The sequence below is a fragment of the Hoplias malabaricus genome, chromosome 15, assembly GCF_029633855.1.
Source record: "Hoplias malabaricus isolate fHopMal1 chromosome 15, fHopMal1.hap1, whole genome shotgun sequence".
NCBI lineage: Eukaryota > Metazoa > Chordata > Actinopteri > Characiformes > Erythrinidae > Hoplias > Hoplias malabaricus.
Window position 1 is genome coordinate 12082689 of NC_089814.1, and position 13341 is coordinate 12096029.

The 13341-nt window shown below is 37.9% G+C and overlaps 1 long non-coding RNA gene across 2 annotated transcripts in view; it reads left to right on the top strand.

Moving 5' to 3' along the window:
• Positions 1–1391: 1391 nt before the first annotated feature.
• Positions 1392–13341, top strand: part of LOC136667964 (uncharacterized) — a 97117-nt gene continuing 85167 nt past the window's right edge. For both annotated transcript variants that reach the window (XR_010795453.1, XR_010795454.1), the window contains exons 1-3: positions 1392–1506; positions 6991–7091; positions 8952–9050. This is a non-coding gene — a long non-coding RNA (uncharacterized lncRNA). The remainder of the gene's footprint in view (positions 1507–6990; positions 7092–8951; positions 9051–13341) is intronic.

Sequence of the window (13341 nt, forward strand, 5' to 3'; positions counted from 1 at the left end):
GTGTTCGTCTCATAATGATAGAATGATGTTCCCTTTACTTTTTCACACTTTAATTTATGAAAAAAAAAAGAAATCTTTCATTTGGTAACAGTGTCTGAATCCGGAAAATGCGCTTTGCATATTCGTGTGTATTGCACTTTTATTTAATAAAAAAATGAATATTATTATGACCCTCCTTTATTTGATTACCGTTGCTTTAATTTTTATTGTTATTTTTATTGTTGTTAATTTATAAAATCTGAACGTACTCTATTTGCCCAAGTAACAAAATTATTACAATTTCGATATATAACAATAAAAATGGTTTATATATTATTACTATTATTATTACTATTATTATTATTATTATTATTATTATTATTATTATTATTAATATATAATAATAATAATAACAATAACAATAATATGAATATGTGCCTGGCCTTCCGCTTTCCGCTGTTAGGAAACATGACTGTATTGCCTTCTGTGGACCAGGATGGAGACCTGGTTTTCGCTGTAGTGAAGGTGGAAGGGCTCCAATGTTTATGGTGATCATAAGCACAAATTAAATGTAAAAAAAAAAAGTTGCAAACCGTGTTCTCAGACTTAGTCACTTAATTAAGTCTGTGTGCGATTATACAAGCCAGTAATTCTCATCAGGACATTTAATTTAGAAAAGACGAGTGATATGCAGTTTTCCGACCAAATCAACCAAGGTCTGCAAAAAAAAAAAAAAAAAAAAAAAAAACCACTAGCGGGAGAAATGTCTTACACCGGAATGACTTTGTGAGTGACCCCGACTCTGTTTTAAACACTCGTATCTATTAATAACAGTTTACTTTAAATACACACAATATATAATTTTACACTGATTTATCTTCAGCATAAATGTGTTACATGTCTAGGCTTTTATTGAGCTAATCTACTGGGCCTTGGCTACATTAAAACCTTCAAATCACACTTCTCTTTTTAGTAATATAAAATACCGAAATTAATTCTTTTTTTTATTACTAAATATGTGTAAGGAATATTTAATATTTTACGGTATGTTTTTGTCGAGGGAAGGATATAAGTAGAATTTTATTTTTTACCATTTCAGTTTATTCAACTCGATTCCCATTTAATCAAAATAAAACCGAACACAAAACAAAAACTCGGTTCGTGAATCAAAAAAAAAAAAAAAAAGTTTGCGTTCCAATATTCACGCGCGCCTATAGGAAGGGCGCCTAGACAGTGCTAATAGTTCTACCGGCAGAGTCCTGGAGAACAGCTATCGAATAATAATAATAATAATAATAATAATAATAATAATAATAATAAGACTTTTATAACTTCAGGTGAGGTATTTTATACACTGCCAGAATTGTCGAAATGGAGCGCGCACAGAACTCGTAGTGTGTCAGTAGTCCTTTATCTGAACTCATCTACGCGCATGAGCACGTGACGTAGGCTACTTGCGCGGCAGTTTTTTCAAGGAGATTCAGTTAAACCAAAAATGAGTCCTCTTAACCCGCGTGAACCGAGAGGGTATGCTCTTTTATCCTTTTATTTTTCTTCACAATGTCTGTTGGGAGGCCTAAGTAACCGTTTATTCATAATGATACAATTATGCACTGTTTAGTTTGCTATTAAATTAGACTCGGACGTGCTGCTTCTGTGTTTTAAGGTCAACCTCAGGTCATCGATTAAAACCCAGAAAAAACTAATCTTTCTTTGTTCATCAAAATGACGAATAATTTTCACCTATAAAAATGAATACACCATGCCTTAAAATGTAAGTAGATATAACTCTACACTTTCGTTCGGTATGTGTGTACATGCAATTGGTTCCTTCTCTCTCTCCTTACCTCTCAGGGCTTGTGGGCCCTGACCCATACATTTTTGGGATTTGGGATTATTTTGAATTTCCATATTTTCAGTTCCAAACCAAAATGCTTAGCTATGTTGTTGGATGGTTATTTCTCTTATTATGCGTTTTAGGCATAAAACATATTCACAACTTGTTCACAGCATTAAAAAAACATTTATTTATTTTTTACTGGAGGGAAGTTTAAGTCTGAACATGAATTCTTAGTAGCTTACAAAAGGATGAACTCCGATAAAAGTTGTTGATCAATGGTTGGTCAACATATTAGACTAAAAATCAGTTGAAAAGCAGTGTTTTATATCAGTTCAGAACTCAAGCTGTTTGTTATATGTTTATTGTGTAATTGATAAGCACTGACTCAAGCAGTGAATATGTAACGATTTTCTGGTGTCTGTGTCACTTTCTAATGAATCTGTCCTTATTTGGCTACACATGTAGGCCAATGACCTGATTTCAATAAGGTATCAAATTACTTTTGAGTGAGAAGTTAATGAACTCTTATCTGCAATAATTAATCTCTGATTGCTTCAAACTCTAATATCTATATTAGCATGCTCATTAACATTGTAGCTAGAGCTGCTTCATTGAGAGGATGTGCTGTAGTGTGCTGATGGGCAGACATCAACAGTTCCTCACTCCATCGGCAGGGATGTTGGTGCATAATTTGAAGGACCAAATCATGTTAACAATATGTTCTATATATATTTTTTTCTTTTTTTTTTTAAACATGAAATATCAAAACCCATAACTCCCCACTTAGTCAAATCTTTAGTTCATTATGCAGCACTATTATTTACAGAATAACCAGCGTAGGAAAAAGTGATGCTTACATTTTTTAATCAATATGATTCTGATATCAATATACCTCGTTACTTCTTTCAGTAACGGGTAATACTTTTACAGTGGAAGGTATATTACAGGGAAATTTCTTAAAGTAGTCATATTGAAATTGATATGAATTTAGTTGTTTAGGACAATACAAGACTACTGGGTGATGGTGGTGTTCTGTTAAAAGATTTGAATCCCATCCACTAGACTTTCAAATATGGCGTAAAGCACTTCTGTAAGTCATTCTGGATAATAGCATCTGCTGAATGTTGTGAATGTAAATTAATCTATATAGATTAGCATTGCATAGAAATATAATTTTGATTTCTGCAGGACTATAAATGCATTAAAATATAATTATATTATGAGGCTACCATCACTTAAACCCTGCTTAAGCAGAGTAAATGCTTCAGCCAAAATCAGTTTGAAATATTGGCAGAAGATGATATAATTTGGAAACAGATTTATTATTTTTTTTAAAAGTAAATATCTGCTGATAATCATGGAATTTCAATATCATCATGCATCCTCACCAATTACATTTGATAAGCAAATTGGTGCTATTGTAAATTGATTTACGGGCGTGTGTAAGTATGTGTAGATAATTCTGATTCATAATATCTTGATATACAGAACAGTAGCAACAAATTTTATTTTTTAACATTGTTTTCCACATACTACTGCTGTAAGTTACGTTAAGTGTAAGTACTTCAGATGGGAGCAAGATCATGTTAGAGCAGCTAAAGCTTTGCTATGTAACTGGTATCATGTTTTCACTTGGGCCCTGTGGTCTACTACTTGTCGTTCTAGCAGCTGCTGCTTAAAGCCATTACTATAATACCATCCAACGTCAAAACCACTAACTCATTCTATATGTCCCAAAGGATTTCTTACACGTATACATATCTGAAATGAAGTCTAATTGTTGCTGTGTTTACTGTTTCTTTCTAATCCATAGTCACGGTTAATACATTTACTCTGACTTTCAGTTTGTTTGAAAAATTAACATTATTAATAATGACTTTTCTGTCCATGAAATAGTGGACATACATGCCTAGTCTTTTCATACAGGATTAGGTTTGAAATAGCTTTTGCATAACTGCAATATATATGAAGCAAACAGAATGGTGATACATCAGTGTGATCCAGGTGTGGTGAACATGACTTGCATGCCTCAGGGACTGGCAGTAGCATCTGTTGGGTGACTGCAGTGATGCTGTGGTGAGCTGTATCTGCAGATGGCCACATGCTCCTGGGTCAGTGCTGCTATCCCATCACACACTTGTTGGAGTGAGGTTAATTAGTCGAAAAATAACTACCCTGCCTTTCTGAACCCTCAGAAGGAGGCTTGTACTGCGTAGTTTATCAACTGTTTTTCTATGTCCTCTGTACCAACACATGCAACAAAGCATACAGAAATAACTACAGTAATTAAAATATCTATAATAAATATATTAATTTGATTTATTGGAAACTTACAATAAACAATTAACAATTTAGGCATCACTATAGTATTGTAATAACATATCTGGTTCCCTAAATATCCTTAGTAGTTTCCATTGATTTCCACTACAATTAGGTCAAACATATAATTTTGTTTGGATTGAGGATGGTACTTATTAATTTGAGAACTTCACCTAAAAGTCCCTCTTCCTGGAGTTTTGATTGTGGCTAATATGAGGTGACCATGTGAATGAAGACGTTTTGTTTATTGCCACGACATTTACTAGTTTCCTACCTCTTTCAAAACAGTTATTATCTTATTTCTATTTACTGAGCTATTAAACATATAAAGATACACACATCAGCATGCAGATGTGCTAAGACTTTCAGCTATTTTCTAAAGCATATCTAATTTAAGTCATGCTCAATTGGGAAAGTGCCTAGAACAAGTCTTCAGAATTTTGTCTATTATTGTATGCTTTCCGTCTTTTTCTTTACTCCAACACTTACTATATTTGTTCTATTGCACATAAAAAAATTAAGTAGAATAATAAATAAAAATAAGACTGTCAGCTACATACAATGCTTGTATCTGCCATTGTAGTAAAAATATAACATTTAGTAAAGCAGCTAATGTGTGATTTCTACATGCTTTGGATAAAGAGCCCATTGATGTGCTCTCAGTTGAACGTGTACTACAAGAGATTACATAGGTTCATATGTCACAGGAGGCTGGAGGCCCAGCAAATGATCCTGGCTTACATGTGCCTGCAGCCTTATCTCTTTCACACCCATTTGGAAGCTTCTGATAAAGAGCACCTTGGGATCCCCTATTATGAAACGCCTCGGCAACCATTATGTTGGTCACCTCAGAGAGCCCCCTCTAGGATGTTTTCTGTGTAATCACACTTCTTTTGTTCATGTTGTATTTATTTCTCTCACTCCATAAATCATAATGGATGTAAAAAACGCACAGTTCTTGCACATTTTGTATTATATAAGAATGTAATCTATCCGCCTCTGGTGTGTTGAACAATAATGAGCACGAGCGAAGGCTGCAGGAACTTAATTAAAGATTGTTAGCCTAATCTGTTAAGCAAATGAATGACTTGGTTAATCATTTGCGTATCCAGTGGGTCGAGGAGGGAGGAGGAGGTGGAGGTGAGGGTGAGATGCAGGTGATGTTGAGACTAAATGCTGGGGTTTGCTGTGTGTGGTCTCAGGGGAATATTTGTAGCGATGTCTGGGGGCTCTTATCTCTGTAGGCTGATGCCTTGGGCACCCATGGTGGGATGAACACACTCCAGTGTTGATAATCTCTTCTAATCTTCTCTAATGATACTCTCTCTTACCCTGTCAAAGCCTACAACCCTAGTGGCTTACAAACGGATTCAGTTGATATGATTGTGGTAAATAACCCAAGATAAGCATTCACAAACTAATCTGTTTGTGTTATTTGTCTGTGGAACAGAGAGAAGTGTGTGAGCTCGCTATGGTCCATGCTGCTAGAAGACTCATTGTTCATTTGTGTCAGTGGTGTTTGAAACTATGGTGGAAAAAACAAATACTCCATAAACTGTGTGATTGATGAGAAAGCTAAAGTTTTCTATGGCCTTGTTCAAAGGCTTTTTTCACCCTCTGTTGCCAGTTTGTTATAAAGACTTTGTCATTTGCCCTCGTTTGGAGCCGGGGGGAGTGGGGGATAAGGCTGAAGAAATAATGACAAAATGAGCACCTTCAGTAGATGACTCTGGCCATGAAAACGCTGCCCTCATTGGCCAAGTCTTTTGTTCAGAATTTTATTAGCACTAGCTGTGCTAAAATAACCTGTTAACATGTAACATAGTGCAGCAATAATAACCTCCTCAATCATATTTTAAAAGTCACGTCAAGCCAGCCCAGTATAATTCATCTCTATGCAAATACATCAGTGTCAGCCCATTAGTGTATTGCTAAAGGGGATTTTATTAAAATGCATTCTTGTCTCCTTTTTTTTTTTTATTCCAGCCCAATAAAACATGAGCCCTATCGGGCAAGAATTATAGCAACTATTAGAGTAACATATGGACAGCATGCACTCTGAAAATAAAAACCAACAGATAAAGTGGCAGGGTCATGGTGGGGTACAAACACTTAGGAAAATGGCAGTGAAGTAATAGATTTCTCCCTGGCTTGCTGCGAAAGCCTGGCCCACCATTGAAATCAAAGCCTTATTATACATTCATTTAGGCCTGTATCGCATGGCAGGATGCTTATCCCTCACTCACCAGGGGAAAAGTTATGGGTGCCACAAGAGTAGCAGTGCAATGAATTAAAGAGACAATAAAAAGGTGATAAAGTGCACTCTGAATGTATTATGTCTTTTAATGAAATTAAAGCAGTGCAGTGAGTTTGTCGACTCCTATCATTCAGTGATAGTGATGTCAGTGTAGGGGGAGAAAGGGGGTGCTCTTAAAGGATGTACAGCCGCTTATGGACTTACGGCTTTTAGAGGACATAAAGTTTCAGCCATGTTGAAAATCTTTTCAAAGTTTGCAATGTAAAAGGGCAAATTCAAGTTAAAGTCAATGTGTGTGTTGACAAAAGAACATGTGATCAGTGCATTGACATTTTGCATAAAGAAACCTGCTTATGAATGTGGTCTCATTCATAACAAAACCATGCATCTCTGAATTGATCACTTTCAGTGTAATTTAATAACATAATTATATTCCAGTTAATTTTGGCCCATTACTAATGGGCCATTAATCATTAAATATTCACACAATGTTAAGGGCTGGTGACAGTTTCAAATGATGTAAAATTATAAAAGTAGGTTAATGTAATATGGAAATAATTGTTTCTCATTGTCTTGTGTTGTTTTCTTTCGTCAGTGCATACTATTCTTGGATGTTATGGTGCTCTAAAAGGACGAGTCTGAGACAGGAGAAGACAAGGGCTGCTTGATGATCTTAAAACCACAATCAACTATGAGGTATAACAGATGTCGCATTTAATGTGTGGCTGCTTGTCTGGCTGGTGTATGTTTTTAGGGCCGGAAGTGCATGGGGCCTGATTACTCCTCTGCCCTAATTCTCGGTCGTTTTATGCTTTATCAAGTCCAGTGGATCCTGTCATGGCTGCGTGAATGGTGGATTTTTCTTTTTTATAGCGTCATTAATTTCATGCGGATCATTAGCTCTCATACAAACCCGTGTTTTGACAAATGTAAGCAGTGAATTATGTACATAATGTACCGCGCCCGCCCATGAATGCATCACATGATAAACAGGGACTGCCCTGGCATATTACCCAAATGTGTTTCAGGGGGTGTCTCTCCCCAGCTCGTCACTCCATTACAGAGACAGCTCACTCAATAGCACTGCGCGGGTGTGTGGGAGAAGGAGAGAGAGACATGTGGCCATTGACAAGGTTTCACTGTGACCACCAGTGCATTCTGGCTAACACCATTAAATATTGTGCCTGATGAAAAATGATAAAGTGAACCTCGGCATCATCACTGTTCAGGAAAACGTGTTTTTTTTTTTTTTTTTTTTTTTTTTGGTTTGTAAGATTTCAATTCCCTTTCACAAATAGCTTTTATGTATAAACTATGTATTATTATTATTTTATTTATTTATTTAATAAAAACCCATTTTGTTTTAGGTTAGTGTTTATGACTAAGGTAGGATGGGTTGTATTAAATAAAATATAAATCTGAAAAAGTAAAAACTTGCAAACATTAGGTTTTGCATAACAATAGAGATGCTAAAAGAGAACGCTTTGTTAAAAGAGGCAGTCTAATAATGAAATTCCTAGATTTTGACCATTGTTCACAGCACGGCTATTGTCCATTTCCCCTCTTTCTCTAGAGTAGCCTATTGAATTTGGATGATTCATGTATATTTTGCTATGTTTTATTGCTGGGGTGAGAGCTTAAGTGAGAGGCCAGACCATGAACTCTGGAGCAGCCTCTCTTCAGCCTGCACTAATATCTAAAATGCTTCTTATGACCTACTTATGAAGTCAATCTTTGAAAATCTATTGATCTGAATGCCAAATCAAAGGACGTGGCCCCATGCAAACTGAGGTAAGACGATGGAGAAAGCAGGCCATAAGTGCATTGGTCTGACCTCTTGGCTCTCTTTACTCTGGCTCTCTGTATGACCAGAGAGCCAGACGTTTGGTCCTGTCAAAAGTCAGAGGTCAAATGTTCCACCTGAGGTCACTCACCGTCAGCATTGTTGTGCCTTAATCTAATTTTGGAAGAGTTGAGTAAATACATAAAAGAATGAAAATCTTTTAAAGAGGAAACATATTAAATGAGGCTGCACTAATTAAATAGGCTGCTGCCAGAGTTGTTTTGATGTGTATTTAATCAATGTTTCAGCCCTGTGACATAGTCAGGCATATTGCAGTAATCAATGTCCATGAGACCTCAAGTTCAGCAGGTTATGGTCTTACTCCTCATTGCCTCATTGCCTCAACATTATTTATTGCCAAGGTGACTAACAAACAGTGAAAATGTTAAATGACTCCCAGAGATACCGGTGAAGACACTTAGCTTGTGCTTTAGCACATTTACCACTTAAACAACATGCCTGTATATGAAATGTCCAGGAAATACTAGGCTATTGTATCGTCTCTGTTCTGGTTAGATAGACTTTATAAGATAGTGACTCTAGGGTGACCCATATCTGTGTTCTGAATGTCAACTAACCTTGCTTGACGCTGTGTCAGAATGACCTTTATTTATATATATATATATATAAATATATATATATATATATATATATATATATATAATTTTTTTTTTGCAAGGATTGACATAATGTTCTGTACTCCAATTTTCCAGTTACAAGTGGTGATTCACAGTGAAGATGAAGATGGTGAAATGGGGCGTGTGACCTATAAGGCTTACAAACTATCAGGAAATGACAACATCACTGTTAAGGTAAATACACTGAAGTGATGCAACGCCACAGACTCAATGGTTCCTTTTCGATGTTACAAGTGTCCATTTAATGCATGTTAATACCCCAAGCTGTTAAATTCTAAAGAGCTTCAATAAAACACCTCTGTCATTGGTAGGCCAATGAAAAATTTAAACCCATTTAACACAACAGAGTTACATGGCTCTGTGGTTGTCAATAAACCAAACAGAAAACAGCTCCTGCTCAAAATCATTGTAGCTTTGTCTAGTACATAGTTAGATTACTTTTTATAACTAGCTTAATATTTTCGGGATTTTTTTTCACAAGATTTCCATTGATTCATTAATATGTCCATGAAACAATCTACGTTAACTAATTTTTTTGGGATTCTACCAGCTGAAAGTAAATAAATGAGTATTCACACAATAGTTTCTATTTATAGGGACACAAATTTGAACCACCCAGGTTTGAAAAGCACAAAAAATAGTAAAGAGCCTTGATCAGAATCAGGTCACCCCCTGGAGAATGGACAGGACAGGACATTGGGCTTATAGTGAATGAAGAATGGGAACTCTGCACCATTCAGGTTATAACACAGTCACCCGGACTGAGTGAAAAAGTGAAGGTATCTGAAATTTTGGTCTGTTCTTTAACAGATCAGAAGTCATAACTAAAGTGAAGCAAGAAATTATGTACATGGTGTCTGTGTCTTACAAATTAGAGTTTACCTCCGATTTTTTAGAGGAATTAATCTGGGTGTGGATGGAACAGGGCATAGTGAATTGGCTTCTACGTCTCTTCCATGCTTTTGGTTTAGGGGATGAGTGGAAGACGAAGTTAGACCTAGTTGCAGTCAACTTTGGAGTTTGAGAAAGGTCCTTCCCAAATTGTCAGACTCCCTTGTACATATTCTGTGCACTGTCCACACGCTTAAATACTGTGCTCAGTCAGCTGATTGCATAGTTCTGTACTTTGAGACATTTACTTGCTTCATTGCAAAGTTATTAAGCATCTATTTCCAAAAGGGGGGGGGGGGGCAATTTAAAAACAGATCAGCTGAAGACATGTGCTGAGAATGGCTTTGCCTTTGCAAACTAAGGAAACTACACAATATTAGATGGTATGCATTGAGGCTGTTACCTACTACTCAAATTCAGGTGGCTACAGAAGTGAGGACAGAGACCTAAAACGTATAGTCTCAGTGTTTTCAGGCTAATTTGCTTCACCCTGACAACATTTTGCACTTCACCTCTCTCAGGTTTCAGCAAGAGAATCAGACTATAGATAACTGCAAAGATAAGGACATGGTAGCTCATCGTAAATGCTTTAAAGCAGATATGAATCCCTCAAGTCATGTGATAAATTTTTAAAAATTAAACACCCTTATACTTTGTCTCAATAAATGCAACAACTCCTCTTTGGCCACACAGCACTGAATAACATGCTTCAGCTATATGAGGCCAGTTTGTCTGTTGACAGAGATGCCACTCTAAGATAATGGCTGTGTTTTAAGAAGTCAGGGAATCGTTGCCTCCTGTGTGTATGACTTGGTCAACAAAGTGAAGACAAGCAATGCACATAGTTACTCAGATTCACAAAGTAATTTTGTTGTCCCTTATACTCCCCTTGAGCACTGGAGCATGTGAGAGGGATTTCACTATTATAAAAAAATAAGTAAAACCCCTCCTGTCAGACTTTCCTCTTTCATGCCTGATGCACATTCATTTATCTAAGATGACAACAGAGAATTCTGCCCCAAAGCCAGCTGTTGATCTGTGGATGCAAACAGCTCATTGTAGGCTAAACCAGGGTTAAAGAAGTCAGCCATCAGCATTCACCATGACTGAAAGAATGGAAGAGCAAAATGAGAGCAGACCGGTGGGTAGTGATGATCAGCTTTTGTAGCGTATTCATGCACTGTAAAATGTGAGCACCAAGCAACGACTTCAGGTGCTCCTCTAGGAATACTAATATTTCCTTATATCCTCTGACTGCAGACACAATGGTCAGCCATCCTGGAGAAACAGGTTAGGCTAGTGCCTGTCTCTGAGTGTGTGAGGAGAATGTGGATGAGGCATCAGGTTCATTGTTTACACTGGAAATGATTCAGTCAGAAATGAGAGCCATTACGCTGCTCAGAGACAGTGAGTGGCAGCCTAGTGCCCTGGGCAGGCTTCTGCTGTGGCTAGGGGTCAAGAGTTGAGCCTCCAGAGAGGGTGCATATTGGTGTCTATGGGTAAGGGCAATGCACAGACCTATTAAAACTGGAGGTCCATTCCTGTCACACATTGCTATAAATTTTTAACTTATCTGTATTGACCTGTAGTTACATGGGTCTTCTGTGTGATTTCTGTTAAATATATTTTATATATATATATTTTAGCTCACATTCATCCAATTCTTCAGTGGTCAGGACCACCATAGAGCAGGTATTATTTGGGTGGTGGGTTATGCTCAGCTCTGCGTTTACACTTGGTGGTGGTGGCATGGTAGTTGTATTGAGCTGGTACAAGTGAATCAGGCACTGCAATTCTGCAGGAGATTTTAAACACTGCAGTGTCACCCCTGGACTGAGAATAGTCGACCAACCACAATTATCTACCTGTCCTGTGGTCACCATCCTTTCGTCACTGATCTAAAATGTGGACCAACAAGGTAAATCTGTCTAATATAATGGCCAGTGTGTGGGCAAAAATTTTGATCAACCCAGCATCAATGCTGTCTCTGATCCACTCTTACCAGAACAAAGCACATTAACACACTGCAACCTGGTCATTGTCACTGAAGCACTGAGAATGATCTACCACCCTGATAATTCCTGCTCTTTGGTGCTCCTGTGGGGGTTCTATCCATAGAAGAGCAGGATGAAATAGGCATATAAATAGACAGAGAAGCAGGTGGACTACAATCTGTAACTGTAGATGTACAAAGTGCACAGTGGAAGTGATCTAGAGAATGTGTAGAATTTTTCATGAGCAAACCTCAAAGATTCAAGACTTTTTCTGTGTACACAAGCAGGTCAGAAAACCAGTCAGTGTCTGGTGTGGCCTCCATTTGTCTGACGCAGTGCAACACATCTCCTTCACATAGAGTTGATCAGGTTGTTGACTGTGGCCTGTGGAATGTTGGTCCACTCCTCTTCAATGGCTGTGCGAACATCATGCTGCAACATGAGGTGGTCATGAATGAATAGCACAACAATGGGCCTCAGGATTTAGTTACAGTATCTCTGTGCATTCAAAATGTCATCAATTAAAGCCATCTGTGTTCGTTGTCCATAGCAAACGCCTGCCCATACCATAATCCCACCGCCACCGTGGTCCAATCAATTCACAACGTTGACATCAGCAAACCGCTCACCCTCACAAGGCCATACCCGCAGTCAGCTATCTGACCTGTACAGTGAAAACCAGGGTTCATCCGTGAAGAGCACCTCTCCAACATGCAATATGCCATTGAATGTGAGCATTTGTCCACTCAAGTTGGATACGACGATGAACCGCAGTAAGGTGGAGACCCCAATGAGGACAATGAGCATGCAGATGAGCCGTTTTCTGACAATTTGTGCAGAAATTATTGGGTTATGCAAACAAATTGTTGCAGCAGCTGTCTGGGTGGCTGACCTCAGATGATCTTAGAGTTGAAGATGCTGGATATGGAGGTCCAGAGCTGGTGTGGTTACACGTAGTTTGCAGTTGTGAGGCCGGTTGGATGTACTGTCCATTCTCTCAGCTCCACTGACCTTAGGCACATTATTTTGTTCTTCAATTACAGACTGTAGTTCTTAAGTTGCTCTGCATACATTTTATTGCCCTGTTCACCCAGTTCTTCAAAGTTTAGGACCCCCACAGGACCAGTACAGTGACTTTTTTTTTGGGTTTATTTTGATTGGTGGATCATTCATAGTGTTGCAGTAACAAGAGGTTGTGGTGGTATGTCAGTGTGTGTTGTGCAAGGCAGGCTAGCAAGATGTGTTTAATAGAGTGGACAGTGAGTAGACCTGCACAAAACACACTGACACCACCACCATGGCAGTGACACTGCAGCACTGAGAATGAGCATACCTGCTCTGTGGGGGTCCCGTATAAGGTCCAAAACAAAGTATTCAGAGCAACAGAGGGACTACAGTCTGAAATTGTAGATTTTCAAAGTGCTCCTGTATGGTTAGTAGATCTGTGACAATGGATAGTGAGTGTAGAATTATGAAGGTGGTCATGTTCTGGTTGATATTTGTGTCTGTGTGGTTTCTCTATCTCTGTCTCTCTCTGTCTGTATACACACACACACACACACACACACACTGACCTCCAT